Source organism: Ovis aries, chromosome 1 (assembly GCF_016772045.2).
Source record: "Ovis aries strain OAR_USU_Benz2616 breed Rambouillet chromosome 1, ARS-UI_Ramb_v3.0, whole genome shotgun sequence".
In the NCBI taxonomy this organism is placed as follows: Eukaryota; Metazoa; Chordata; class Mammalia; order Artiodactyla; family Bovidae; genus Ovis; species Ovis aries.
In genome coordinates, this window is record NC_056054.1 from 58,495,524 (window position 1) to 58,511,306 (window position 15,783).

General features: G+C 40.3%; 1 protein-coding gene and 1 pseudogene across 50 annotated transcripts in view; both read left to right on the forward strand.

Annotated features, from left to right (window-relative positions):
- ADGRL2 (adhesion G protein-coupled receptor L2) overlaps positions 1 to 15,783 on the forward strand; it is a 314,635-nt gene that overhangs the window by 102,006 nt on the left and 196,846 nt on the right. For 20 of the 50 annotated variants that reach the window (XM_060400351.1, XM_060400461.1, XM_060400449.1 and 17 more), the window contains exon 1: positions 5,251 to 5,321. The exons of 2 other annotated variants lie outside the window; for them this stretch is intronic. The gene's annotated coding sequence lies outside the window, so the exon portion shown is untranslated. Of the gene's footprint in view, positions 1 to 4,905; positions 5,043 to 5,250; positions 5,322 to 5,525; positions 5,619 to 6,030; positions 6,831 to 8,510; positions 8,642 to 15,783 lie in introns of those variants that run through there. 28 more of the 50 variants (XM_060400359.1, XM_060400450.1, XM_060400457.1 and 25 more) reach the window with 6 other exon arrangements.
- Positions 5,251 to 15,783, forward strand: part of LOC132657964 (large ribosomal subunit protein eL22-like) — a 117,756-nt pseudogene continuing 107,223 nt past the window's right edge.

Genomic DNA, 15,783 nt, shown 5'->3' on the forward strand with positions numbered 1-15,783 from the left:
TTGTATTATCTTATCAAGAAACTATGATGAGAACTAGGTTGAGAAGAAAAACCTTTGCAAATTGCTGTTCTAGTATCCATATGCTGAAACAAACTTATTTTCATTAAAATATATACAACAAATAAAGTTCTTTTTAAAATAAAAAGATGAGTTCAAAAAATAACCACCATATTAATTAGAGAACAAAATAATGAACAATGTTAGTAACAGCTAATATATATGATCAGAAAAATCAGAAAGTCCAGGTCAAACATTTCCTGTTACATAATTGTAGATGATCAAATATTTTCAAAACTGAAATAATTTTGTGTTTAAAAAATACCAAAATGACATATTTCAATTATTTTATGCTGTATCATTAAGATAAATTTAATGTGTTCTAATATGAAATATTATGTTTTATATAATTATACTTTTGACTCACTCTCTGAAATGCAAAGAGGGCATTCGTGAGTTTGTTTCCTGACTCTTAAAAGCCTTTTGCAAGTTTTGCCATACTACAATACCATGAACTATGACATGAATAATCAAAGTCATATTCTCAGAGGCACTAAAAATTCAATTTAGACTTCTGTGAATTGCTATTTGGTTATCTTTGAGGGTTTAGATTCAATCAAGCTGGAGTTGCCTCTACTATTAACCACCGCCTTGCTATTGTTCTCATCTGATGCATACTGCTTTACTAAGAACTGCCCACTTTATATAGGCTTTATATTTAAAACAAAGAGTTGTGATTTTAGGTTACTTTTAGTTTTAGAATTTTTTCAAAAAATTTAAAGAAGTTTCATCTGTATTGTTGACAGAGGTTTGCATATATAGAAAAGGGATGAGAATTTATGATAAAAAATATTATAAAAAATTATTATAAGCTTTCTATAAAGGGAGTGTTCTTATACTTACACTTTCTCGTTCGATAGACACATTTATAGATCTATAGGATGATTATAAAAAATCCTCAAGGTGCGGAGATTACCCAATAGTTATGAGAATAAATCTATGGAAAGAAAGATTAACTTTGAGTTTTGTAAGACTCAGTGGAGCAATGATTATGAGGGGTATCTTTTTTAACTTGCTTACTTTTGAGTATCATAATGGTAAAAAAAAAAGGTATAATCTTTTATACACAGTTAGACATACATAAATACTTTAGGCACACAGAAAGAGTCAAGCTACCAGTTATTTTGGTAGATATTTAAAGATGGGGTTTCCCTGGTGGCTCAGTGGTAAAGACTCTACCTGCCAATGCAGGAGACATGGGTTCGATACTTGGGTCAGGAAGATCCCCTGGAAAAGGAAATGGTAACCCACTCCAGGATTCTTGCCTGGGAAATCTCATGAACAGAACTTGGAGGGCTACAGTTCAGGGGGTAGCAGAGTCAGACACCACTCAGCAACTAAGCAACAACTACAAAATGATATGTATTTAATACTGGGTGTGATTATATACTTCTAAATAATATCATTAAACACAGACACCAGAATCACATTTATAATACAGTTGAAACTATCATTAGTTTTGGAGACTGCATCTCTACATTTTAGATAGGGTTTGTCCTTCTTGGACCAAGATTCACTCAGCCTGGAGAGAACTGGGAGAAGAGTTAAAAGCCCACTGGCTTTGGCAAGTGCTTTCATATGTTTCTGCTTTCATGGAAAATGAGTTTTGATTTCTTTTCAGCCTACATGCATGGCAAAGTTAAGATGAAAAACAAAGCTAGGAACTTTCAACCAGCTCTAATTTAGTTTGGGTATTTATATATTGCTTTGATTTGCTCTAGAGCTTTAAAAGATTTATTTTCTAGAGTAGGGAAAACTAGTTTCAGCACTAAGCATCATTGAGCAGGGACAATGAAGAAAAGGGAACACAGAGTTTAGGATGAAATCTAGCTAATTTTATTTCTATTTCTGTGTTAGAAACTAGACCAGTTTCACCTGTTTTTTGCTTAATTTTAGAACTCTCACAGAGCTCTCTCATCACAGGCAAAAATAATGAATACAATCTAGTCTCATTGGTCTCTACAGAGTGTAGCTCAAACTTCATATAATTTTTGGCCCACTATCAAGATCTGGATCTTCTCCCTGTACCACCCTAGTCTTCCTCTGTGTCCCCTTTTAGAATTGGCTTACCTATTTCCAATTTTGCTGGAGTTGGGCATTGAACAGGTTACTCCCAGTGTTCTGCTGGCTTAGACTAACCACAATATATTGCAACCCTGCCCATTTTCATACTTTTTCAGTCTTTAAATTGGTACCTATACTATTGGTATTCACACTTGTATTTTGACATGTACCTCACCACTTTGCTCTAAAGAAAGATGCCTGGATGGTAAATAGCTTTAAAAGTTAGCATAATTTCTGTATCAGAAATATGTGAACCCATTGAATAAAATAATCTTTAGTTTCCTAAAGATGTTTAAATTAAAAACACGAGTTTCTACAGTTGGAAAAAACATGTATGGTTAAAATGTTTGAAGCCCATCAATCTCTCAAACCACATAAACTAATGAGTTCCTTCTGTTTTCTTTGAATGAAATCACCATGAGTGGTTAGATGTTGATTTAACATAAAACAAATGGAAATGGGTGTTTCCTTTGTCCTTTGTAGGATTTATTTTTAAAAACAATTAGCAAGTATTATGAATAAGGCAATGATTTTGCCATTACTTAAAGAATAATATAGATTGAGTAGTTAAATTGATTGGATTGCAGAGAATGCATAACATACTCCAACTCTCCTTAGCTTGCTAACATCTGCAGACATTATTAGGCTTCTCATTTCATTTTTTTTTCCTACCATAACACCTGTATTGTTATAAATTATGTTTTGAATTGTCATGAAGTGTCAGGCAAATTATGTTGTCTGGATATGTGTGTGTGTTATTTAAGTTTTCCTTTGTAATGCAGGTTTGTGGCTAACAGCTTAATCTTGAATATATCAATGCAATTAAAAAGCTCTGGTTCAGTCCTTTGTGAATACAGAGAAGGATGAAGCATTATCATGTGTAAAATGCAAGGAAAGAATTAAAAATTCCTTAATATTTAAAACATTACCTCCTAGAGAATGAATACATTTAGATATAATTTTTAAAACATCAAGCTTATTATATTCTTAGAAAAAAACGCACTGAACCCTTTGAACTCTATAAAATACATATCCTATTGCATTAAAATTAAAAATCTGTATGAGGCATTTCCCACTCCCTATAGTTTTAACCCACTTCTTGACAATGTCTTCCCCCTCCCATGCATCCTCCTTTTCTTATAGTCTTTTCAGGAACATAGTGGAGAGTGACTCACTTACCTCCTGAACATCAAAGTACCTCAGACCTAAGAAATGTAGACAGTGAGTTCTTCCTGAGATTCTTTCTGAGAGAGTTAAATAAATAAGTAAATGGGCAAACATATGGGCAGCTTAAATCAGGCAACATTTTCTACTGATTACTAACTAAATTTACTAAATAAAAACTTCAGCCCAAGTTTTGCCTCCCCAGAGAAAATAGGATTAGACTGATCTATGCATTCACTGGGAATCATGCCTGGATAAATGAAAAATCTTCAAAGATGAACAAAAGAAAGGGCTACAATTTTTCAGTAAATGCAAATTTTTATCTGTTTAAAATATTTTGGTTTATAATCATGAATAAAATAATTTTAAAAGGAGACCATGATATAAATGACCTCTGAGGTCTGAGAGTTCTGTAAGTTTACCTTCTTTTTGATTAAATTCTGACAGATGTAAAAATGAAATAAGGTTTCACACTAGTTCTGCATAACTGTGTTTTGTTCCTAGTCTTAGTTTATATCCTGCATCAATAATATTTGAATTATGTTATGCAAATAGAAGTGTTTATGTAGTTTAAAGCACCAATGCTCTAAGTGGCTCCTCTTATCTTTAATATTGGTGAGAATATTAAAACATGAGTAGAAAAAAAATTGATCATCAAGGATTCTTATTTGAATCTGAGAAAATGAAAATGAATCAACCAAAAGAGCATGTTTCAGCTATTTACACATATGTACTTTTAACTTGATTTTTTACAAGTTGAGAGAAAACTTGACCAATAGTTGTATTTACTTTAGTACTACAAATATCTGGCTTTGTGACAAAATATAGGTATTTAGCCTTCATGTCTTTTGAAAAATCTGCTGTTGACATTTTAATAACACTGTTATTTGAAATGATTTCTGAAGTATGACTGCAGCATACCCACAGCAACACACAGTATATATTGTTTCTGAAAGCAAAGAATCTCAAGTTTCATTCTATTTTCTAGAGGTTTTAAATCTTGGAATATCAGTTTTTCCTGAAAACCAATGAAAACATGCTTCTTTAATTGATGTCTGCATTCATTAGCATAAACAGTGATTTCGAAATACATCAGAAAATGTAGTCACTTTCAGTTCAGAAATTTCGTAATTAAAAAAAAAAATCCAGGTTTGTTTTTATTCGTATGCAAAGGACACAAGTGGGTTTCAAATATTTTTCAAGCACGATTTTCTCCGTCGTGGTCTGTTCTCTTCAGTTTGGGTCCATCGTAGGCGCTGCCTGGCTGTTTGCTGACACTACCAGCAGAGAGGTGCAAGGAAGTGTGGTCAGAGGACAAGAGCAAACGCAGTTTCAATGTAAGGAAATGAGGGAAACAGACCTAAATAGCGCGATGAATGCACTTGCGAGAAAAGAGCCTTGTAGTCTCCTTTGCTTCCTTTGCTTATCCTGGTGGGTTTAATCAAAAACAAACAAAACGCTCTTGTGAAATACAGTCAATAAAGTCAAAGTTTGGCTAGCTCTCTGTAACTACAAAGAAAAAGTCATCGCAATTAAAAAAAAATGTAACTTTCATTAACAAGCCAGCCGGAAATCTCAGGTATCAAAGACGCATTAACCCTGGAGCGTCCCCCGCGCGCCGCAGCCGGACGGAGGCAGCCGAGGAGAACAGACGTTCTTTCTCCTCCGAACAGTCACACAAAAGGAGGGCCGCGGAAACTAAAAGTTTCGGGGCCTCCGGCTCGCTGCGCGGAGAAAAGAGAAAACCTGGAGACGGGGTGGGTAAAAGACGCATCCTGGGCGCCTCTCAGAAGTGCAGGCAAGGAGAGAGCTCCCAAGCCTGGAGGGAAGAGGGGAGGGGACCCCCCCCACCCCCGAGCTGCAGGCCAGCCCCCAGCGCCCCGCCTCGGAGGCCGGAGTTTCGCGGTCTCCCGAATACCTTTCACCCCGTTCCAGAAATAAAATAAATGTTTTTAAAGTGCGTGTGTGTAGACAGGATGGACAGCGCGCGCTGCAGGAGCGCGCGGAGGATCGAGCGCGCAGTGAGTGGAGTTTGGGTAGGTGGGGGATCGGCCTGGAATGGGTGTGTTGATGCGGAGGGGCGGTGGGGGGTGGACTGAATGCGGAGCCCGGGGACCGAGGGGAGGGCGAGTCGACGGGGAGGGGAAAGGAGGGGCGCTAGCCACCACTGGCCGCCTCCGGGGCGCGTTCCGCGTCCGTGCGCGCGCGTCCCTCGCCGCCGCCGCCGCCGCCGCCCGGACAGCCCTGCGGCCGCCGGGCCGGCGGAGCAGGGGCCGGGCAGTTCTCGGGCGGCTGCTGGGCCACCGCCGCCGCCACCCGAACCTCTCGAGCCCGTAAGTGTCCCCTTTCGCTCCCCTCCCCCTTGCTCGGGTGCACCACCGCCGCAGCTGCTCAAATGGAGTGGAAAATGGCTATTGGGCGGCAATGAGTTATAGATTATCTGCTCCACGTTTTGTACTTAGCAGCCTGTAATCTTTTGAGTTTGCCTGAGCCCTTTGCTTGAAAAATCAGGAGGGAGAGATTTATCCTTTGTCGCTGTACACGCTAATATGTTTATATGATTAGCCGAACTCGCGGGGCTGAGGAGGTGGGGATTTGGGGTGAAGGAGGAGGAGGCCGAGGAGGAGGAGGAGGAGGAGGAGGCTGGAGGTGACTCCAGTTCAGACCTCGCGGAGAGTCTGTGTCAGGACTTCGCGCTCCCCCGTCTCGCTCCCTCTCTCTCCCTCTCTCTCTTCTCTCACACACACACACGCAGAGGTACCGGAGCGAAATCGGGAGCTTACCGGAGAATTCCTCGGGATCGTCGGAATCGGGAGGCGGGGGGGAAACCTCCCCTCCGTTGCTGGCGTGACTCGTCCCTACACCTCCCCGCTTCCCCAAGCCCCAGTCCTCGCCTTCAGCCAGTCTTGGCGGGGGGTGCAGCGGTCACCGTTCCACCTCGGCCCAGGGACCCGAAATGTGAGGAGGGGCCGCTGCCGTCTCCCTCCCCAGGCCGCAGGGTCGGCTCGAGGATGCCGGCTCGGCCGGCGCGGACGGCGGGCTGAGTGGTTTCGCCTGACGAACTGAGTTGGCCTCGCGCCGCCGGCGTCTGCTCGCCCCTCCCGCGTCTGCCGCTCGGAGGGGGACACTCAAGTCTGCGCACCTCTGTCGGGTTCTTTCCTCCGTCACCCCTTTCGCTCCGCTTCCCGAATTTCTGATCTTTCTAAAGGAGCGTGCGGTCTGGGGGCGCGCGCGCGCGTGTGCCAAATACCCCTCTCGCGGAGCGGTGTGTGGGAAACTGCAGGAAAATGTTGACCTAACCCCAGGAGCCGCCCGGCGCTGGCTGCTTGGCTGGAGGAGGAGGAGGCGGCGGCGGCGGCGGCCAAGCAGGAGGACGAGCCGAGCCGCGGCGCTGCGTCCGGCCGGCGAGTCGCGGCGCTGCCTCCCGCGCGGACTCGGCGGCCGGCCTCGGCCCTCGCCGGCCCGGGGGCCGCAGCCCTCTGCGCCTCTCCCCGTGCGGCCCCTGCGCCAGACGGCCCGCCCCCGGGGCGCGCTCGCAGACCGAGGTAAGAGCCGCGGGAGCGAACAATGTGCCTCTGTGCTTCGGAGACCTGTTTGCTTTGCGCCTCCCGCACAGGGGTGGATGCTGGAGGTGTAGGGAGTCGAGGGTGAGTTGGGGCTCCGCTATTAAAGTTCGGCGGGGCCAAGAGGGAGAACAGCGCGGGCTCGGGCCACTCGCCCCCACCTCCACCTCCCCCTCCTCGGAAATCGATCCGCAGAACTCCCCTTCCTGTCCAGCCTGCTGCTGCTTCGCCCTGCCAGTGTCGTGAAGTCCTCTTGGTTACAGCCTAGTTGCAGGGGACTCGGGGGGGATAGTGGAGTGTTTTTTGATTTACTGAGAGCCTTGGTGAGAAGGTGCCGTTCGCTCTTTCACAGCCTGTTTGGGGAGGCAGAAAGTGGGGCGCGCCCCCGCCGGAGGCCCGGCGGGGAGCTCGTCCCTGTCCCCCCTCCCCCGCCCCTCCTACTTGCAGATCCGTCCGGGGCTGTGAGTGGACCCGGGAGGCCCCGGCGGGGAGCTCGCCCCTGTGCCCCCCGCCCCTCCTACTTGCAGATCCGTCCGGGGCTGTGAGTGAAGCCGGGAGGCCGAACGCTGGGAGCGAGTTCGGGGCAAGTGGGCGGGGGGTGAGGGGCCGATGGGATGAGTTGTTGTGGGTGGTTGTTTCTTTTTGTCGGTGGTTAGGTGGTGTGGAGAGGCGAGGATGACAGCAAAGCGCAGCCAGATGTGGCCAGGCCGGCACGGGGGCTGGCAACGATTAAGGGCGGCGGGGCCGGGCGGGCGGCGGGGCCGAGAACCCAACGGGCCCCAGGAAGGCCAAGTGCCTCCCGCACCCGCAGTGAGAGGGCAGCAGCGGGCTGCGCTGGGCCTGAGGGCGAAGTTACGGGGTGTGGGCTTCTGGGCTTTACGCTGGGGCTGTGAATTTCTGGAAGCCTGGCTTGTGGGACCAGGGTGCCGGGTGGGGAGCTGAGGGGGGAAAGGCGTGTGAGGGGCGCGAGGCAAGGGAGACCCCCCCCCCCACGTCCCCCACTCCCCGCTCCCTTAAACGAGCGTGGGCTCCTTGCTTGGCTGGGGCCACCCGGCTCTCCTGTGGAGAGGCGAGGGAGAGGGGAGCGACAGAAGTGCCTCAGCAGTGGGGAGGCACTCCTGCAAGACTCCTTCGCTAGGAATCTAGAAAGTTTGTTCCTTTCGCCAAACTACGGGGCTTGGGTTAGGAGAAATCGTTGGAAGCTTTATTCTGTGCCAAAGCGGCAATGAGCGGCTGCTAAGGCACGGTTTTCTTTATCCCTAAATATATTTTTTTTATCCCCTACTCAATCTATCCTCTGAAAGCATAGTTGGAGGGACAAGTCCTGCGGTGTCCATCTCCTTTCCCCACCTTCTATGGACTCCTCCCCCGCCTCCCCCCCCCCATCCTTTCCCCCTTCGCTGGCCCCCTCATTCCGTTCTTCCCGATGCAAACTGTTTTGTCTCAGAATCAGACCGAGGAAATGTTTTCCTCCTGTTTCTTGAAAGGTGTCAGGCTGCTTAGCAGCTTCTCCGAGCAGCCTGGGAGCGTCTGAGCCGCAGCCACCAACCATATGGTTCCCGTTACAAAGGCCAGGTTCTTAGGCACTCTCCTCCGCGCCCCGCCCCCAATTCTTAAATTTTCTTCTGCATTCTTTACACGTTGTGTACTTCTCTCTTTCAGAGGCGTACATTTAACGGACATGGTTGGTCCATTCATTTTCCTGTCAATGTTTGTGTCTGGAACGGGCCCCACCGAGTTTGGTCTTTGCTCAACTCAAGAGTTACACAATGAGGAAAAGTCACATCCGTTTGGTAAATAATTGCCTGTTGGGATGTCGTTTATTAAATCAAGTTTGATCTTGGGCAGACCTTAAAAGATGGGCACCAAGGAGGCAATCTGCCTCCATAGCAGAAAAATCGAATGGTTTGGGTTGGTGTCTTTGGCAACATCCCCAGTTGTGATGGGACTCTTGACCTAGGTAAAGGGTAACTTTGTAACTTAAATTTAGTATCTTTGTAATACTTGAGAAACCCTTTATAAGAAAATATACTTCTGTTCAGGTGTGTTGTGGAACTTTTTGTGGTCCCTCGGCTCCGTCCTCCAGCACGTTTATGCATGATAGAATGCTGCAGAACAAATGTTCTGTTGTTCAGTTTCTTCAGACATTCCGATTCTCTCCTTTTGTTGCTTGCTTCTAAAAGAGGTGCCATTTCACATCATTCTGCACAAATTGTTTGAATTAATGCAAGTGTGAATTCTTACCGTTTGAAGGGGACTATTAGCATATCAAAGGTTTCTTAGCTTCAGCTCAATTGAGAAAACTTCAGCCTGTCTTCCATTTGCTTCCAAGTGGAGGCCCAAAGGGCAATGAGAATTGTAAAGGGTAAAAATAGGGAGGTGGATTCAGGCTGTGTTTCTGAACTTTTACTGTTTTGTAATTATGTGAGCTAAAAACATTGTCTGTTGCTGTGGAGCCCTTGCAAATGGAAAGACAATTATTTTCTATTGATAAATGGTTTGTTCCTAGAAAAAGAGTGACCTTTTATTTTATGAGAGTCACTGTTGCCTGTCTTTTGGGGTCCCTTCAGTGGAAGAGAGAGTGAGAAAGCTTTTCCTGTTAACTTAATACTTTTCTAAGGTCTGCACTTTGTTATATTAGCAAAATGGCTGAGAAAGTCTTTTAATTAATGTATATAGCAATAGAACCTTGTGATGAAAGGACACTCATTTGTATACTCAGGAAACTTTAATACACTTGCTAAATTTATAGGTTAAAAAAGTCCGTGGAGAGTTTTGAGTATTAAAAGCAACATAAACTTGGTTAGTGCAACTTCTGTTCCAAGTATAAGTTTGAAAAAGATTTTGAAGTGATACTCAGATTTTTCATGAATTGTATATGGAGATAATTGCTTAAATATTGATTTGTTTCATTTTTTTGTATTTTATTGAATAGTAAACTCTGGAAGTCAGCTTAGAGATTTTCCTTCATATGTATATAGCATATACTAATGGCTTTTTTTGCACTTACAGAGAAATATGTTCTCTGAATTTTTGAAACAACTCAATATCCGTGAATAAAGAAATAAATAACAGGTACTTAGGTCATTTGGGTTATTTTATGGCAAGCAGATGGGCCAAGGGAGAACTATTATCTTCAACTTCTGGGGAAATATTGGTTTTATTTATTTAGCTTTAGATTTTCTAAAACCTAGTTTTAAGATGAAAATAAATCTCAGGGATGGTTTGGAGGTTTGTAAGCACATATCTGTTATAGTTCTACCTTTGATGGTTGGTTGATTTTGAACATGAACTGATACCCCTTCATCAGACGGGGCTTTTTTTTTTTTTTTTTCAAAAAGGACACATTCAGAAGTCCTTATTTTCCTTTTAAAAGTGAAAATTAATAAAAAGTTTTGGAGAGAAAAATAACTATTAATCACCTAATAATACTGTAAGTCTTCAGTGAAATAGGATTTTTTTTCAGATTACGATGAAATTTTTTTTAGTGGCATTCAAATTGTATATTATTAACCTGAAATCATTTTATGATAGTTTATTTATCTGATCTCTTCAATTGTCTGCGAAGTACTTTTGAGGTAAAAAAGCCCACATTGATGTAATTGCTATTATTGCACTTAAGTTGCTGTTAACTAGTCTGCTTTGAATGCAGAGTGCTATAAAGAAAACACATTATCCTTTAAAGCTATTAGTGATAATCTAAAAATTGTCTTGAAAACATTGCTCTTCATTTTATATGATGGTGAGCCTGAATTCAACAAATCTCTAAAGGTGTAAAATGCAGTGAAAAGAGTTTTCAACATTTAGATGACAAAATTGGACTACTTAGAGAAAAATTAATGTGTTGTAGAAGCACTTCAGCTGCCATTTTCAATCACTGAGTTCCTATGTGTTGGCAACAGAAAACAAATTTAGAAATGCAGATAGCTCTGGGAGCAGGTAGTTGGGGAAATCAGAATATTGACTCATGTGGGGTAGAACAAACCAATTACTTGAGGTTTGGACTTCAAGATTTCCAATAAATATAATTTTTCCAGGCTTTTGATTCTATGCTTTATTAGTGGACTAATATCAAAAACAGACAACAAAACTTACAGATGTTGTAAAAACTAGTATAAATATACAGATCTCACATGGAGTACTCTTAAGTCTTAATTTAAGAAAAACAGTTGGGGTTTTTATTGCTACACTTTTCACAATGAGCAGAAATGTTAACACCAAGCTTCTGGGCGTTTCCTTTCTTAAAATTAGCAAGAGGATCACTTTAAAAGCCAGGTTTACTTAGGGTTAGAACTTTGATCATTATTTGAGCTTTGTGATCATTATTAAAGCTTTATTTGAGCTTTAATAATTTTTAAAATATTTTAATGTCTTAAGTAATATAGGAATATGTGAGTTAAGACAAATGTTGGAAAGGTCAGAAGATCACTAGAAGCACACCATAGTGATAAAATGTTATTGCTCTATTTTCTATCAAAATATTTACTTGACCTAACTTTTGTGAATAAATACTCAATAACGCTAAATTTACTGACAAGTGTAGTATGAAATGAAGAGAGTTTTACAGTCTATTTTTTAAGGAATGAACCGAACCCTACCTGGTAGAAATCTGTTCTCATGTTAATAGAATCCATACCACTTGTACAGATTAACTGCATATAGATTTAGTTTTGGAAATTTGAAGAATTTAGTGTCCTATAGGATTGCTATTTAAAAACAATAACTTTAGCTACTAGACCTGGAAAGGACTTAAAATCCTGTTTTGGTCATATCAATTACTAAGATAATTTGTTTAAGTATTAGTTCACATTACCTTAACAGATACAGATTTTGTAACTGTTTACAAGAAAGACGAAAGCATTTCTATTTTAAAGATAGACTAAAATCGTAGCTTCATTAAATTCTTATATAACACTAGTCTATAGACCCACCCAAATATTCATCTCTTCAAATAATTATTGATTGAATTATTTGAATCAAGAAAGGTTGAAAGGTTGAAAAGTATTTAATCATCTGGATTACTATAATTAGACAATGTTATCAGAAAGATTGAAACTTATTAAAATCTTTCTGCTACCTAAGATGGGTGAAGTAGTGGTTATTATTATTTTTTAATGCTTTCGGAAAAAAGATAAGGACATTTATTAATTTAGAGATAGTTACTCTTATTAGAATTATGGAATTAAATATTAAAATAATATCATTTTTCTTGACCTGATGTGATAACTTTTAAAGGAGTAACTACAACTAGGATCTGATTCCTAAATTTTATTCAAGACTTCAATGTGGTATTAAGTTTAATATGTAGGTTTTGCTAATTATATGTTATGAATTTTGAGGGCTTCCCTGATGGTTCAGATGGTAAAGAATCCACCTGCAGTGCAGGAAACCTGAGTTCCATCCCTGGGTTGGGAAGATCCCCTGGAGAAGGGCATAGTTTACCCACTCCAGTATTCTTGGCTGGAGAATTCCGCGGACAGAGAAGCCTGCTGAGTTACAGTTGATGGGGCGCCCATGGGGTCACAGGGTCAGACACAAAAGAGCAACTGAGTAGGCACGCACGCATAAATTATGAAAATCCCTTAAATGCTGTTTTGATGTAGGTAGGTATTTTTTAAGTGGATCCTGGTGTAATGTAAGAAAAAGTCCTAAATGATAAAAATTATTAAAAAGACAATTTTAGGTCATTTATCTGATGTACTAAATGTAGGCAGTAATTGACATTTTCCAATAGATTCTTACCCACAGTTTTTTAAAAGCTATTTTTACCAGAAAAATTCTTGGGTTTTGTAAATAAAAATTATCTTTCAAAAAAGGTAGAGCAAATGAAGAAACCTCTTAACACCTGCAAGTAAAGTGTAGCTTCTAGCAAAATGCTATTGCTTGCTTTGGAAACACAGAGCAAGTTTAAATACAATTTGTTTAATTACAACAAAAATGCAGTTTTATAAAGTAATATAGTTTGTCTTTGTAAAGGATTTTATGCATTGTGTGGTGGTAAGTAAAATCCCATCACAGTTGTATAAATTTGTTCAATTACCAGACGGCTAAAAGAAAAAAAAAATCAATTTACTTTGAAAAGCAACAGAAATTAGATTACCTTGGTTAGTAGGAACTTACTAGCAGTGTCTAAATTGCTTAATAATATCAAAAGTTACCATGTTTCACAGTGTAAGAATATTGGCGCCTGTTTGTATACACATACATCTTGTTTACTTGGGGACTTTGGTTATGGGAACATTTTTTCTGTTTGCTTTCCCTTTTTTTTTTTTAGTGGAAGCTATTCCATGACATTGTTGCTTTTCTGGATTTCTAGAATTTGTAATCCGTTGATATTTCAAATCATTGTAGTGGACAATCAGATGTAATTTTATGAATCAAAAGACACTAGTCCATCAGTAGTAATAGCTAGGTTGTTATCAGCCAAAGAAACACATATTCAAAATATTTAGTGGCTCCAGAATTCCGCTGAACTCTAAGTCTTAAATTCTTGTAGCAGTAAAGTGGCATGGGATTCATCTGAGCAGTAGCTGGGCACCTGTTTTATTACCACCTGGATTCATTCTGGCACCCAGATTTACTGAAGTGCAAGGACAGGCACAACTGCTCTTCACAGCCACCCGGTGGTTTTTAGGTCATGAAGTCAACTTCCTGGAATTTCTGGGGAAACCAGTTGAAAAGGGAGGACAAATGTCACTTTAAATAGAGATGTTTAAATCAGATTTCTGCCTGAGGGTAAAATTTAGGACTGTTTCAGCCCGGATGTAATGTCTCCCTCTACAGAGCACAGCATTAATCACGACCTGACAAGAAAACGTATGCTGAGCAAAACGGGCCCCTTGTTGGTCTTGCCATTGATTTTTTCCAATCTGTGAGGAGTCCATTATAAACATTAAAATTCACACCCAGGGATTACACCTTAATCTTTGAATTTCAATATTTCAAAATGAGTTCCTTAAAGGAAGCCTACTTAAAGCTGAAAATTCTTTGGGAGACTTTTTAAAGGATAGATTCAGTACTTTATAAACATAGAAATGCCAGATTAAAAAGAGGCAGGTTGAACAGAAGCTAACTTCCTGAAATAATCAGATCTTAATTCTGTTTTAAGATGCATAAAGTAACTTTGAAATTTTTTTCATCAGGTAGCTGTGGAAAGAACACAGATAAAAACAGTTTTGAATGTGAGGGAGAGAAGTTGTTGAAAAAATGGTTGACTTTAGACTCAGATCAACTCAGTCACATATTACTTTGTTAGAACAAAACCAGATACAACCCTGTATCTTTTTCTGGATGAAAAACAAAAACTTTAGTCATTGTAGTAGCAAAGAAGAATGCATTGTGAGATATATAATAAAAGAGGAAGGATTTAATTTTGTTCTTTCAGTTACTAGATAATACTCTAAATCCTTTCTTGGTCAAATATATACAAACACGCAGGTACATAAGCATACATTTTCCCTTGTGTTTCTTTGTATACATCAGTGTTAATCGATGGTTATTGGCTAAAAATCAGCACAGAGGCAAGTTTAAAATGTAAAATGATTGAGATATCTGTTTTTAAACTGACTTTGAAAATGATATGACTTACTTGATCTATGTTTTGTTCTCAAAGGTATTTCCTGCCTTTGGACCATTAAATTCTTGTGCTATGCACACTTTGCCTCATTTTGCAGGTGTTTTTACGTCAGTCCACACCCCAAACAGATTATTGCACTGGATTTAGGTGAGGGAATAATCTAACCCCAGTTACTGTCAAAGATGGTTCTTGGCTGTTGGTGGGGGGGGGGGGGGGGGGGCGTCTACTTGACCTTGACTCATGCTTTCCCTAGTAGAGGATAGTAAGTAGGGTCTATCTGTAGAGAGAGGAAAAAGAGAATTCTTTCTGCTTTGTTTATAAAATAAGCTTTAATTTTAATCATTTATTCTTAAAATTAAATACTGTGACATCATTTCTTCACGTAATGGGTAAGTTTACAAGATTTTCAATAAGGTCTTTAGTTGATATATTATTTCTGTTTTATGTAGATCTATATTTACTTAACTGTCAACTATAAGTTACTACATAAAAAAAATCATGTTGAAAACTATTTTCCCTGTCTTTACTTAGTAGCAAGGATTTCTTCTTGGAATTTTTATTTTTTTATTCTACTGGTACCTTCCTTGCAGAAATTTTATTCCTGTGCTTTAAAACCTACCATTTTTTACTGTTTACTATTGTTGTTATTGATTAGGTTTTACAGAATGCCTTTTTTATATAGCATTTTCTTCACTCATTTTTTTAATCTCAGGATGCTTATGGTGTATTTTAAACCTTAAAATTCTTGACTTTTATATGGTTTAAAATGTTCAAGACAGCTTGAGAATCATTAATTTTGATGAAGTAAGCTTATGTACCTATATCCCAATGATTGCACATATTTTCATAGAATTTGATAAAGGTGTAATGTATTGAATGAAGAATTGATCCATTTTACATATCTTGTTGTTCCATCTTGAAAAAAATGGGCGTAATCCTAAAACACTTGATTTTTGCTTCATATGCATCAGCAAATAAAAATTATACTAAAATTATAATATCCTTGATATTTTCACCTTTACTAAGGACACAGTTGTGTTGTCCTTCTCCAAGTTCTGCCTGCTGTATGAAAGATTTTTACTATTTAGGTACTTTCTCTTGATAGTGCTCTCGATGAGGTATAATATGGGGAAGGCCCCTCCCTTTGTTTTTTTCTCCTGCAAATGCTTTGTCACCCATAGCCTTTGGAACCCACTTTTTATATTGCCTTTGATTTTAAACTAGGTCTGCAGTCTGAATATTTAAAAATATAAGTGAAGCAAAATTTTATTTCTTTCTGTTAAGCAAAAATCTCACTAAAAACTCTGCTTATTATAAGTTGCTCTTCCTATTATCCTTATTTTCTTTTTTAATTGGAAA